At 46.0% G+C, this 14,130-nt stretch overlaps 1 long non-coding RNA gene across 1 annotated transcript in view; it reads right to left on the bottom strand.

The window, feature by feature from the left end:
* LOC144110393 (uncharacterized) overlaps positions 1-14,130 on the bottom strand; it is a 20,496-nt gene continuing 6,366 nt past the window's right edge. The window contains exon 3 of the long non-coding RNA XR_013309826.1: positions 1-280. This is a non-coding gene — a long non-coding RNA (uncharacterized LOC144110393). The remainder of the gene's footprint in view (positions 281-14,130) is intronic.

Here is a 14,130-nt window from a genome sequence, read left to right on the forward strand (position 1 = left end):
GACATCTCTGAATGCAGTTTTAATGGTTTTCAAATGCACATTACTAGCATGCAGAGTGGGATCCGAGAATTTCCAGTGAGGACACTGGGTTGCCAATTCCCCTGGGGTAAGCCATCAGGTCAGAACAAAAAAGCCAAGGAGCATTGGAAGCCTTCAGTACTTGGGGAGGGAGACCACCTGGGAACACTTCGAGTGCTGATGGCACTTCACGGGTGGCCACGGGGCATCACGCACGCCTCGGAGGAGAATTGATGCAAAGCAGTGTCCGCCAATCGTAAGCCTGCACAATGACAGTCACAGAATGATCAGCACAGCAAATAACCCCCCCCCCCCCCCCCCCCCACACACACACACACACACAGAAAAGCCTAAAGATGTATTCGACATGAAAAGTGCATTACGAGAAACAACATATGCCTGCACAGTGCTTATTAGATTAGAACACCACCATGCAACAGCACACAGAAAAGGTGACAGGCAGATCAAGTGCAGGCTGCCAGCTGCGTTTCAGTGGTGGATGAGGGTACAGTTGGCATACCTGACTTGTCCAGCCTCAGAGGCTTTTGTTTGTCATACATGCCAATTAGCCAAAGAGGGTCACTGGCAGTGGCCCTAGTCCTGTAGAATGACTTGAATAATTCCATGCTATTTTCATGCACTGAGAACAATGCATTCAGCCATAAAGGAGTGCGTAGTTCAGACATACAACACGCACAAGAAAGCCTTCTTAATGCGATTATTGACGAGATGGTAGAAACCACACAGAGGTGCAGCATGTGCAGCGGAAAACTGCCCAGATAACCAGGCTTTAGACGTTTAGCACGGCATCCTCCTCATCAGAATTCAATTCTTGGTACTCATTTTCTTGGGCTTTATCAGCAAGGATCATTTAAGTCCATCTGGAGTGAGTAAAAGGCCTGTGCTTCCAGTTGTGCAAATGTGCACCACATACCAATGAATAAAGGGCCTAAATTTCTTAGGCATACCAGTGCCATGCATTTATTAGAATGGGCCTCGTGCGCTGGTATGGTAGCGCCACTGCTCCAGAACAAGTGGCGCCACCTCACGCGTGCTTCCCGACAGCGTCAGCGAGTTAGAACAGGGCTTCTTTCTGCTGCTTTTGTGTTTGCGTCACATGCACATTCGCATACACCATGTTTGTGTTGCAAAATAAACTACAAGCGATGCAAGTCGCAGTCCGTTCTCGTCCAAGCGCGCTTTTTGTTCGCCGGCGCCTTGGGTGCGTCTCCTGTCTCGCGAGCGCTTCTACTGGCGGCGCTTCGTTTTAGAAGTTTACACCCAAACAGCCATTGGGAAGGTGTTGCAAATTATATATATATATTATATATATATATATATTTGCGGGGCGGGCAGACCACACACTTTCTTAGTAACACGGGTTGCATCTGAAGATGTGCCCTGAGAGGCCCGGTCAGGCATATGTGCAACTACAACATCGCTCTGAAAGCGTCGTCGGTAACCACCAGCAGGTTCGGTCACCACCGCCATTCTTTTGCTTTCTTGCTCGCTTGGTCCAAACGACAGCGGGGTCGATCACACTTGAGTGCAGTCTCCAGAAAGAACAGCATGCATGACCGGCTTAATTAACATCACTAGCGCTTGATGATGTAGCTTTCGGACGAATGGAAATGTTGACGCGTTTTTAAAAACAATGGTTTGGTGCGCGGTCACAGATTCTGCGACCCCAAGCCTGTGTATGATGCGTGCGGTGAACCTTTCTGTGCAGCAATGTCCGGACACTTTCGAGATATGTGCAGGTTCAGTTTGGAGGCGAGCTTAATTTTTGTGCGGCTCGTTTCTTCACCAACCGTTGGTTTCGAGCACCCGGTGCAACCATCGGGCTTGACATCACGCTTGCTCATCGTCAGGTATTGCGCGCAGTGACGTGAACGCTCAGTGTGCGAGTTACTTCGGACGATATGCGACTGGGTGCATCACCCATGCCGCTTGCAGTGTGCGGGATTATTAGCGACAGGTGCTTCTTACACGCTGCTTTGTATATACAGTGCTTTTTTATGTTTTGTAAATTATGGCAATGGTAGTCGCTCGTGCAGTTTGCTCTCGGACAGTGCCTGACTCGCACGTGTGGCGCAGATTTGTTTACTTTTTGTGAACACAACTATCACTTGACAATTTTCTCTATCGCTTCTCCACGCTGACCTGTTTACCCTGCACGCCGTACTGCTCTCGGCAGCGCTGTTTCGTTTTGCACTCGTATGATTTCCAGGAAAAACGATAAAGCATAATCTTTATTGCTTCCCGGCAGCATTTTTGCAGCTATTATGGCACCCATAGAGGCAACAGTAAATCGACCTGTTCGTTTCAAAGGGCGTTTTCTCTTGGTTCTTGTGCGAATCCAGATTGAACGCCCAGCAAGCAAGCAAGAATGCACTGTTGCTATGAGCTTTGCTACCAGTGGCCAGGATAAACTGCCCAGAAGCAAACGCTGAGAACAGCAGGAAACGGTGATAGAAACAGTCAGCAGGTCAAAGGAAAGCGTTTCTGCAGGCCAGACAGACGTCGCGTTCGCTCATTAACGCGGGTCATGTCTGAAGACTTGCCCTGAGGCGTCGAGTCAGGCATGTGTGCAAAGTAGTCTGACTCTAAAAGCTCCACCTGGATTTACAACTCAGTGGTTCTTTTTGCTTCCCCTACGCTCGATTCATGCGATAAGTCGTGCTGTGACTGCGCAGTCCCGGAAAAAACATGACAAATGCGCAGCCCAAATAAAAAGCAGTGTACCGGAATTCAGGTGTGGGATGGCCATAACTGCAACAGTAAACGAGGTGGGTGTTTTACTAGGCATTTCCAGCTTGTTCTTGCGAAGAGTCACGACGAGGTCAGAGGAGCATAGCGTCGGCTGCAGCATCGGATTGGAACAGACACTTTTTTTCCTGCAGCGCCTCCCAGATGGTGCCACATGTACGGCTGATACTGCAGCACACAAGGCCCATAGGCCCCCTCAACAACATTACACTCAGTGATGATGACAATACTAATGGCACTACTTGTAGTGTGAAAAAAGAATTCTAGACATTACGTTAACAGCATGCAGAGAGAGAGAGATGATTAAGCCATTTCACTGGCTGCTGAAAACCGGCATAGAACAAATATACCTCAGCACACGCTCGCTCATTCCTGCCAAAATAAGGGCCAACAAAGGCTCAACAGGTGAAAAGTGCTTTAAATGTGGCAGAGAAGAGTCGCAGGTAGTGTCGCAGCAGTTAGCAATCAAGTTCTTCTGATGCGCAAACTCGCTTACGACAAGTATTACAGCACACATCACCTAGCAGGCTGGTGGTGAAACACAAAACGGAAACTGTGAGACCAGGCTATCTTCCGGTCTAATGACAGGGGCCCTTTAATCGCTGCCACTTCTGCCGTTGCGCACATGTCACAGGTGCACTGGCAAGAAGCATCGCAATCAGGTTCCATTCCTTGCTGTGCCAGTCGTACTTCAACATGGCGCCCCTAGGAGTCCGTCTGAACTAACCAGTTTAAGCCCAGCAGTGTTCAAGTTAACAAGCGTCTGATGCCATAGCCTTATGTGGACGTTTAGCAGGACCGCGCCGTCAATCTGGATTATCCGGGTTCCTGAATTAACGGGGGTTTCTTTACCAAAGTTAATACCGGTGGTTCTGGTATTTATTATACATTGATACCCTCAGGGTTGGTGAGGTAGAAAGTAATTTACATGCACAGCTCTAAAACTAAGACGTACAAATAAAATGTGCCGTCCACACTATAGAAAAATCCCCGTAGTTGTGTCAGGCACAGTCGGATACAGCTCAAAAACAAAGTGGCGGGTACCCCCAAAAGACCACCCTCCTACCAATGGTGTTGGCCTACTGCAATAATGTTGCGGCTGACCGCACTGCACCTATGAGCAGCACATGGAGTGCGCCTGCTCCAAGTGCATCAGCTCGCACAAATAGTCCCTAAAGATGCTGTTATTTCCATCAGGAATAACATGTTTGTGACCATGTCATGTGCCCAACAACACGAAAAGGGGTGACTCATTTTCAAACACAATTAGCGTGTTAACAAAGAAAAAGTAATGCATGTGTGAATGAATGCACGCAGTTGCGGCAGTTCAGCATGTGGCATACAGCAGTTCAGGCTATGGCACAGTAAAGGAAATAAATTTTCATGCTGGTAGTGTTAATTGTCGTGCATTTATTGCGTGGAGTTGTTACGACAGTCGACAGAAAAACCGAAGAGGGTGAGAGATTGCTTCGCAGAGTATGCTTTTGCAATATCGTCTCCCTGGATGCCCTGCCGAGCAGCGTGCTTCAGGCATTCATAGGGAATAAGGCCGGATGCTCAAACTCGCTCATAGCAACAGCTTCATTGAACAACCTCTTGGCTGCACCTCTCCAGCACACGCTGCTGCGGCCACTGTTAACGACCCATCGTGTAGCTGCACGTGATGCTCAATCATCTTTGCTTCAAGTGGGCATCAATTAGTGGGCCCAAGTTGCAATACCATAGGACGTCTGTCTATGCTGAGATTAAATCACCACACATTAAAATGCCCCTGCTACATTTGGTATTGCAGGACGAGAAAAGTAGGCACATAAGCAGATGCCAGGGCTTGTTTTGTCTGATAAAAACGGCGCATATTTACATGCAAGGTGTTATGAAGTGCTTGCATTCAGAATTAACGCATGCTCTGAACCATGTTACCTCGCAAAATGTACACGCATAGATCTCTGCTTTTAATGCGAGGGGCAGTCCTACAGCTCCTTGCACCAAGTTTTCTTACATAACAATTTCATATCAAGCCCGCCTCCAGTATCGCTTCTACAATGTTTGATCTATGTTTCAGGCAAGACCAAAAAAAGCACAATCTGCACATGCCAGCTTTGTAGCTGTTTCTCAACTTTGTGTAACAAGGAGGGCCTCAGGACGCCACTGCCGAGCATAACATGGATCATTTTGTTACTGGAAGATTGTCATACACTGGGCAACAGCAGCACTGTTTTCGGTTAAAACTCGACCTTCTTTTCACTGGCCCACAGAGTCTGTTTTATCAAAGGTATGTAAATTGGGCTCCTTCCATGCATCACAATGTGCTAGTGAAACATTTTTATTTGGACTCTCTCGGCCAACGAATACGTAGCCAGTGAACCCATTCACCGAGAAAGTATTGGTGATGCTAACAGTATATTAATATTAGCAGCACACAGTGAAAGTTATCTCCAGCACAAATGTATACGATAGTGCAGTGCCAAATGTGAAAGCTCATCGCTTGCTATCCATGCATATTTTAGCTCAAAGTATGTGCACCCCCTTGTCAAGCCTTTAGGGCAAAGGGTTTGCTTTCAAGCTGTGCAGTGGAGCACTCAAGGCACCCATACAGATGTAAACTCCTGCAAGGCAAAAAGGACCTTTGTACCAGCTTTTCAAGGTGCTTTTGGTCTTTAAACGAGTATAGACACCCAATTTTGGTGGCATGTTTTCTTCTCTACAGACATGAAGAAGAGACTACTATGCATGAAAAGCCAATGTGGTATTCACCTATGACCATTAAATAATTTACTATCAGATTTTTCTGTCATGCTGTTCCAGTTTTGGTTTAAATAGCCAAACGATGGCTGTGACGTGTGGAAAAACGTAGATATAATCGCTGCTTCATCATTTTAATTCACTACAGTGCTGAAGCCAGCCCTCCTCAAGAGCTCGAATGACAACAAATGTAGAAGCAGCGATTATATTGCAGTTTTTTTCATGCCTCACGTGGTGCCAGAGTCCCTGTTCGGTTGTTAAAACCGAAACAGCACAAGAAAAAAATTCGATTATAAATTATTTGGCAGTCGCAGAAGAATACTCAGTGGTAACCCACGCATAATAATGCCTTACACTTCCTTACAAACAGGAAAACACGATGTCTATACTCCTATAAGGTTGCAGTGAGCACTCCAGATGAGACTTCAACATAAATGTGATCTACATGCATCCTGCTGAAGGTACAAAACTTGTTGCCACTGGCGAAATATAATACAAAAGTGTACAGGTGCGCTATCATAACAAAGCGGTATGTTTTGCTTAATAACCATTCATGTTTATTCACTGGTCGTGCTGACCCAGAGGCGAGGAGATTTGGTCGCTGAGAATGGATTGCAGATCTGACCTCAGTCATTGTAACCATACTTCAGTGGAACGCACAATCATCCCAGTACCATGTGACGGCGGTTGATGTCAGCTTGCTTTAAACTACCCCTCTCGTAGTCACAGTTCTGTCTCACGATGATCAATGCCCACACAATTACACATTTCATGCACGAGACGAGTAATGCCACTAGTGCAACACTAGCCCAAAAGAACATAGCAGCGTTGCTTCATTCTCTTGCACAGCATCCGCAACACTTCTGTAAACAATGTAAAGACAAACATCTTTGGTGCCTCAGCAACACATGCAAGTGATGTACGATAGCCATGTCTACTTCCTGATGAGGAATCTGGATCATTCAAAGTGTGCAACAGAGGAGACAATTTACCAAGAACTGACCAAAGAATCCGAATGAGCATTCATGCAAAACACAAGTTCAAAGTGCTTCATGAAGCACACAGAATATACTAGGTGCACAAAAGAAGGAGCACTCACAAATGATATTGTAGTTCACTGACATTGCGTATAAAGACACAGCTGCCGCCAAAATGCAGCAAAAAAAAAAAAGAACCGAAACTAGCAAACACATTGACGCTATCAATACCCCTGTTACACGGGCAGTTTCAATACCCACTGAGTCAATGGACATCGAACTCAATGGGAATCGGCTAGTGCCGCACGGCAGTTTTCGATGACCACTGAACTCGACAACCTCGCACTCACCATAAGTTGAAAAACAACATACAAAAACTAATTAAACATAAACATCTTTTTGATTTAATGGAATAATTTGACTACATTATCCAATTCTTAAGCTACTTTTTATTCAGGAGTAAAAATGACAGCTCCGCAGAATGTCTGGCAGTCAGATGTAAACAAATAGACGCTGTTCTTATTGAGTGGCTCATTCTGCTTCGTTTCTCTTTTTTTTTTCTTCGCCTCTTTCGCACACTTTGCGACAGCCGAGACCAAGGGCTGCCCCACAACGACACTAGCTATGAACACGACAAAGACAGTCACTGATTTGTGGCAGCTTTGCCGGCAAAAAGTGAATGCTTCTGAAACAAAGTGCACAATGCTGCCCATTGTCGCCCCGTCATTGCAGTCTCTATAGATTGCGCCGAAATGTGAAGTATTTTAACAGCTTTTTCCGAAAAAAGTTTCAATAAGAATAGCACTCACTCCAACATTCGGCTCGTTTTACTCAACTTCGTATTTTCATTATCAATGTTGCTATCCCTAAACACCATCTGTCTGGTCGCATACTCATGCAATGATCACTGAAATTTGCCGTGTGGCAGCGATGCATCTAGATGGCCCTCCAAAATTTCGATGGCCATTGAATCAATGGGCAATGAGATATCCCGTGCGACCGGGTTATTATGTTCTCTATATTTCTGATATAAACTGTAACACATCATGCCACTGAAACAGCCTTAGGCTGCGCTGTGTATCATTTTTTTTCTTCCTGTTTCACTGTGCATCTTGGGGTCACACTGTATTCTTCACGACGCTTCTACACAAACTATTCTGCTTCAATGCAGTGTACAGTAGTGCTTTTAAATAGTCAGCTTCCTGAAAAGTAGTCGTAGGTGGCGACCTTGGAAGCTTTCCATGTCCAGCTTGGTGGCATGAGCCTTTATGTTTAACTAGCGCTCTGCAACACTTCGTACCCTGAGAACATTATTTTTTTATTTGAGAGCTATCAAATGTGCTCACGAAGCCGGAAAAAGCTTTTATTTGCTAGAATGAATTTATAACTTCATGTATAAGGCCTCTGAGCAAAGTTTTTAATGTCAGGTTGCTCAAATGGTGGCGCAGCTAAAAATTTGATCATGCTCTCTAACGGGTAGTACAACCCCAGTTTTATGCTGAATGACAGTGCGTGTGTCTGCTTCTGGCCGATTTGTAAACAATGCTGCCATGTGCTACACCCATTTAGTGTTCGACCTGGCGTTCAGTGCTGCTCTCGATATTTAATGCAGCAATCAGCCTTCATTGCGCGTGTTTGAGCAGCTGGCCATGCCAGCAATGCCTTCTGGTGCAGCAGTGAGGACAGGAAAACTCTGCCCTGTTCAGTTCTTGGCCTTGAATACTGTGTTTAGCTTCAAAGCATGTATTCGAGCGGCTGGCCACGCCAGTAATGCTTTCTGATGCAGCAGTGAGGATGGGCAAGTGTACTGAAAAGCTCACGTTCTTGACCTGGAATACCAAATTTAGGCTCATAAAATGTGTTCAAAACGGGCGTGCCAGCAATGACTTCCAAATCACAATTCCAAGAGCCACTCATTAAAGCGACAGAAACAGACAGGGCCAACAGCGCCTGTAGTAACACAGCAATAAAGAGTGTTGCACATCCATAGACTGGTTTGGTACATAATATGCATGACCAAAGCTTTTCAGACTGCTGCCACAAATTTAAGAGTGCCCACAGCCTGTAATATGTTTTATGGTGATGCATTATTTCATTGCTGCGTCTCGTGTTTAATATGCACAGCAGTAGCTGTCCACACTAATTATCCCTACTTGGCTTGTAATGCCACTGCATAGTATTGCGTTTTATTTGTGGTCGACAATACAGACCATGAGAGTCACTTTACTGTGCCCAATGAACGCTTGCAATTATTTTTGCTCAATGTAACCAAACGCACCATGCAAATTCAAAGCATATTTGCATATGCAAAGCACATGTGACATTAAAGGGAAGCTGAAACGGTTTTCAAATTGCATGAAACGCTGTGGTTGGGAAGAAGGGACCTTCAAAATCATGGGTTTAGATTTTTTCTCAATTCTGCCCGCAAAGAGCCGCAAACGCTTCTTAAAAACCTGCCGCCGACACGCCCTCGTTGCTTCCAGAAGTGCCAGGGGTGGGGGGACGACAAAAAGGGGGAACTGGCGGAAGTGACGCCATTCACGGAGAGTGGGCCGGCTGTGCTTGCTCCGCTGCAGCTCGCGCTTTGGTGAACGACAGATCAACATAACCTTCTGCCAGTGCCGCTTGCTTTCTCTGGTTCGGGCATTCTGTGTGATGCCTGAAGCCTGTATATAAACCAGTTTTGGCATGGTACTTCTTTCGAACAGTGCTCAGCCGGCTCGGCACACAGCTTGATAGTGCACTTGATAGTCCGCTTGCTGTGGACTTGCCCGGCTACAGCTTCTGTGAGACTACGCTTCCTAAGGAAGGTAGGCCTGTGACGGGATGTTGAAGACGACTATCGCAAGTGGACTCTGGATAATCGCTCTATCAAGAACTTTTGCCACTTTTTAAGCGAGGCTTGTTTACGCTCCTTTTCCTAACTTTCTCTCACTTTCTCATCGTGCCTAATAAAAAACAACTCGAATAAAAAAAAACTGCTAATCAATGTCTACATCTTCGTCACGTACCTGCGTTCGCGTGTGTTAAATTGCCAGTCTCCCACACTGTAGTTTGAAAGAGCGGTCTTCATCATCTTTCATCCGTGCGCGTGGAACGGTCACCAGACGAGCATGCAGCAAACCACATGAAATGGCGGGAGATTAGAAGCAGTGGAATTCAGAAGACCTAGTTCTATCGCAATGTCATCGGGAAATGATAATTAAGCGGCCTACAAACTTTCCTTGTTCAGTCCGTTCTGTGCTTAGCATTTAATCTAAGTGTCGCGGTAAACGCTACCGCATTATTTTATAAATATTCTTGGCGTACATTAGTTTTCGTTCACCGACACAAATAATGCGTTGTCTCGTTTTAGCAGAGCATACAGATAATGAAACGTTATAAATGCAGGGCATATTTATGCATGCGCTGCGTGCCAGAAATAAAGGCAGAGTGATATTTTGGGGCTCAACTCGTAGCTGCCTCAGTTTTGTCTCACGTGTTAGCTCAAACAATACACACACGTACACGCACAACAATATAAGCATCTAGCCTGTCGTCCAATAGTGCCTTGAGGGCTTGTCTTATTACTGTTCATGTTTATCACTGTAATGTTTATTACTCAGTATTATCGCCAGAAGTTGCAGAATACAAAAAATAACTAGTTTTAAAACGACTGTTAGAGAGTGTGAGGGAGGGCCAGATAATGTTTCAAAGTGAGGGCGAGGGTGAGGGAGGAAAAGTAAAAATGAGGGCATTTGCCCACCTCTGCTAGGAACTAGTAAACCACCAGCAATTTGGGCTGCTGAGGGCCGCCCAGGCAAGTTAACAACTGCATGCAAGCTTCTGCTGCATGTGTGGAAGGTGTGGCTCCGATTTCTGGGGCCCAACCTTTGGCGATGGGCAAGTGAAATGGGATTTTTTTATCTTTGCATTTTCAATACTGTTAGTGGAATAACTTCTGATAGCACACTCAGATTTCAGCAATTCTACCCGCACTGGACTCATGAGGAATCCTGTGACCCGGATGCTACAATTTGCTCCAAGAACCTTTGCATAAGGCTTTCTCCCAGTAGCATCCCACCATTTCAGAAGGGCATGCAACGCAAAATGGCTCAAAAGTTAGCTGCATATGCATTCTTCCTCAAGCGACATTTTATCAACCAACGACGCGGCAGACTACGGGTCAATAATTAGGTGCAGTGTTAGCACCCACTAATCCCACTCAGATGCACATTTGGTCTCCCCACGTACCAGCCTCAGGCAAAAAGACCGTGGTGGTTTCTAAATCCTTCTTCAGATAGGAATTATGTGCAGCGCAGACAATGTACTGCACAGCAGGCATGTCCACAGATCTGTCACGCATACCAGCTCTGGCTAGACGAAGCCAGCCCTATCCTGCTCTTAGCTACGCCCCAAAGTAAGCCCAGGAGACAGTTGTAAAGGGACTGATAATGGCTACTCCCCTTTGGATCCTTCCTATGCAGGGAAAATCTGTACTTGGTGCCCATTCCAGCCACCTCCCTTTAGTGAAGACCTCACTGGATCTTTTAAGAAACACTCCCCCCCTTCCCACGCCACAGAAAGTATTCATAGTCGCCACTTGCCTCCAATGTGTTCATGCAGACTCACGGACACATCACTGTCAAGGCCAACGCAGTATTGGTATTTAAGATACCATCCAAGACCACTGTCAAGCAAAACCATTATTGTTACTTAGACACCGACTGTTGAAAAATGTTCTAAGCATCTTGGCTGAAGCTAAACAGGCAGTCATCGTCTAAGGAGGAAGCGCGGGAGCATACGTGTGTAACATTCATTCGGGACATCGAAGATGCGTGATAAGTTACCACTTCCTCAGAGCATCTCAACTGTGAAAATTGGCTAAAAAGTCCAACAGAGCCCGGCGCGGCTCACCACCACTTCGCTGCGACCAAGGGTGTGCCGGGAAGCCACGAGCGCAGTCAGCCGCAGATGTAAATCTCTCATCCCCTCCATTGTCGGCAAACAAGGAAACAGTGAGTGAATGTGAGTGAGTGGACATGAGCGTGAGTGAATGGTTGTGACTCGTGAGTGTGAGCAGACGTGAGTGTGAGTGAGTGGTTGTGAGTGTGAGTGGACATGAGTGCGAGTGTGAGTGAGTGGTCATGAGTGTGAGTGAGTGGATACGAGTGGGAGTGACCGTGAGTGTAAGTGTGATTGAGCCACCTCTCATGGTGCCGAGGTATGAGCCCACGCTGTACTGGATCACTGGCAAATGAAACCAACAACGTGAATGCCACCCTGTGAACAGCGGCAGTCTTCTGACAGTGCAGAGCGATGATGTAGTAGACGACATGCCACAGCGATCGTTGGCACCCAGCAAACAAATCACTCCACACAACACACAACGCTTTTCATCGAATTCCACCTTGGGACATGGGTGAACGGCACTGACGTCGGATCACGAGTGCTATAAGCACAATCTGGGTGGCTTCTCCGACAGACGGAGGCGACCAGTGGGGGTAACCATTTTGGCAAAAGCCCGTGAGTGCAGTAAGCACGGAGGAACACCCTTTTTGTTCCTTTTTTTTTCTCTCTCCACAAGCACCATAGCTAGAATACTGATCTAGTGGCGCAAACAGAGGCGCGCAGCAGCGTAGTGGCTAAAGCAAAATGGCTTTCTTCGCCGCAGAGGGAGTCTTTCAGTAGCTTCGCATTGCTGCCGTCGTGCTGGCTGTGCAGTCTGGGTGTTAAGCCCATGCATTTTCAAGTTTCACTGCTGAGGTTCTACTTCCGAGTTTTGCATCTGTCGACATGCTTCATTCCTTTCTATCGCTCCTGAGTGCATGAGAAAATCACACTAATAGAAGGCACGGCTTTTTATACAAGTCAACAGCCGCAAGACAACTAACTACCTGTGACACTGTCTAGTGCGTTGTCACTGTAGAAGTATTTAACAAACGGCTAGGTTTTGAGTACCTGGACTAGTAGAATGAGCCAGGATACAGGCGAGCATCTTATTAGAATAGTGCACCAGTCTTCTGGCTGCAACACCCACCCATTACCTGAGCAATTCATAGTTATTGTGCACTGCCTTGCATTTAACAACCTTGCCCACCCTGTTTCCACAAGAAACTTCGAGCCTGGCATCCTCCATGCCATTTTTGGATGCTGGCCAGCAAAGCTCTCAGAGTGTTGATGAACTTCTAGATGCAGGCAATTTAGATGCAGTGCTTCATTCTGAAAATACTACCATACAATTTCACTGTAGCATCAAATGATAGGCGGCTAATATTCTAATGCAGAAGCTTGGGTGAGTTGGCGGCAGGTCATTCTTTAAAAACAGCGCAAACAAGTTGAGGATGCAGAGACAAAACATACGTACAAGCACTTGTCTCTGCGTCCTCGCCTTGTTCGCGCTGTTTTAAGAATAATATTCCATATAGCTGGATGTATAGGAAAAAAAAAAGAAAGCACTGAAGACAGGCTGTGAAAAAAGTAAAAATTTGCTTGTAATGACCAAAATGGCAGAAGGGAACTCAAACTAGCCTAGTTCAGTTTAGCTTATGGGGGTTTAACGCCCCGAAGCAACTGAGGCTACAAAGGATGCCGCAGTGGAGCGCGCACGCATGGACACGCACACGACTCTAAAATTCCGCCTGCATCGAAATTCGACCACCGCAGCTGGGATCGAACCCACGTCTTTCGGGTTAGCAGCCGAGTGCCTTAACCACCGAAACACCGCAGCGGCTCCTGACGGGTTCACTCATATGACAAAAAACAGTGGTCTTCTGTATCCTTCTGCCGGCCCTCCTCTACAAATTTGTAGCTGACCTGGAAAATATTTTCAAGACGTTTTGGCCTTCTAGAGCTACATGCAGACAGTATTCTTGATATTGTAGAGGTGGTTAACGAAAAAAACGGCACAGATATGGCTGTCCTGACCACTGTGAAAATGTGGCAACAATCTCATTCCTTTTTGCATTATAAGCCGCCTCTTAAGAAAAGTATCGACAGCAGCAACAACCGGAACACCAAGATCCTAAGTACCAGAAAATTAGTCAGTGCTTTGAGACCTGCAAAGCACCTGTTAGGGTGGCTAGAACCCCAGTCTTGTTTACACTGATGAAATTTCCATTTAACCCTGTTTCAGCTGGTTGCTCGAAGTCAAGGCAAGATTTGCTATAATTCTGCTTTTACAAATATTTGCAAGCTTGCCTAAAATTGGGATGGAAATATTTTCAATCATGGGTAAAATTTTGCAAATAAAATGCGATTCTGAGGCCACTGAACCGCTTCAGGAAAAGTGGAAAACTTATTTCCATACAAGCAGATCACACATATAGTGCATTCCCAGAGGAATCACAAGAGTAGCTCACTATAATCGCAGGTAAACAAAACCAGCCTGGTAACAGATGCATCTAAACAACTGACTTCTCCAGTAAGGCAATGAGCATCTAGCCAAGAAATTACCAAGAAACCTAATTTAATTACTGTAATTTCATTTAAACCACAGACAACGCAATATAAACACTGGGAGTCCACGGCGTCGAATCGGCATGCACGCTAATGCACGGTGGCCGGGCTTGTATTCTGTGTGGCGACGGAGAAAAATGTGCAGGCCTCAAGAGAGAAAACGCGAGATATGACTCACACTTAACTG

This window comes from Amblyomma americanum, chromosome 11 (genome assembly GCF_052857255.1).
Source record: "Amblyomma americanum isolate KBUSLIRL-KWMA chromosome 11, ASM5285725v1, whole genome shotgun sequence".
Classification (NCBI taxonomy): Eukaryota; Metazoa; Arthropoda; class Arachnida; order Ixodida; family Ixodidae; genus Amblyomma; species Amblyomma americanum.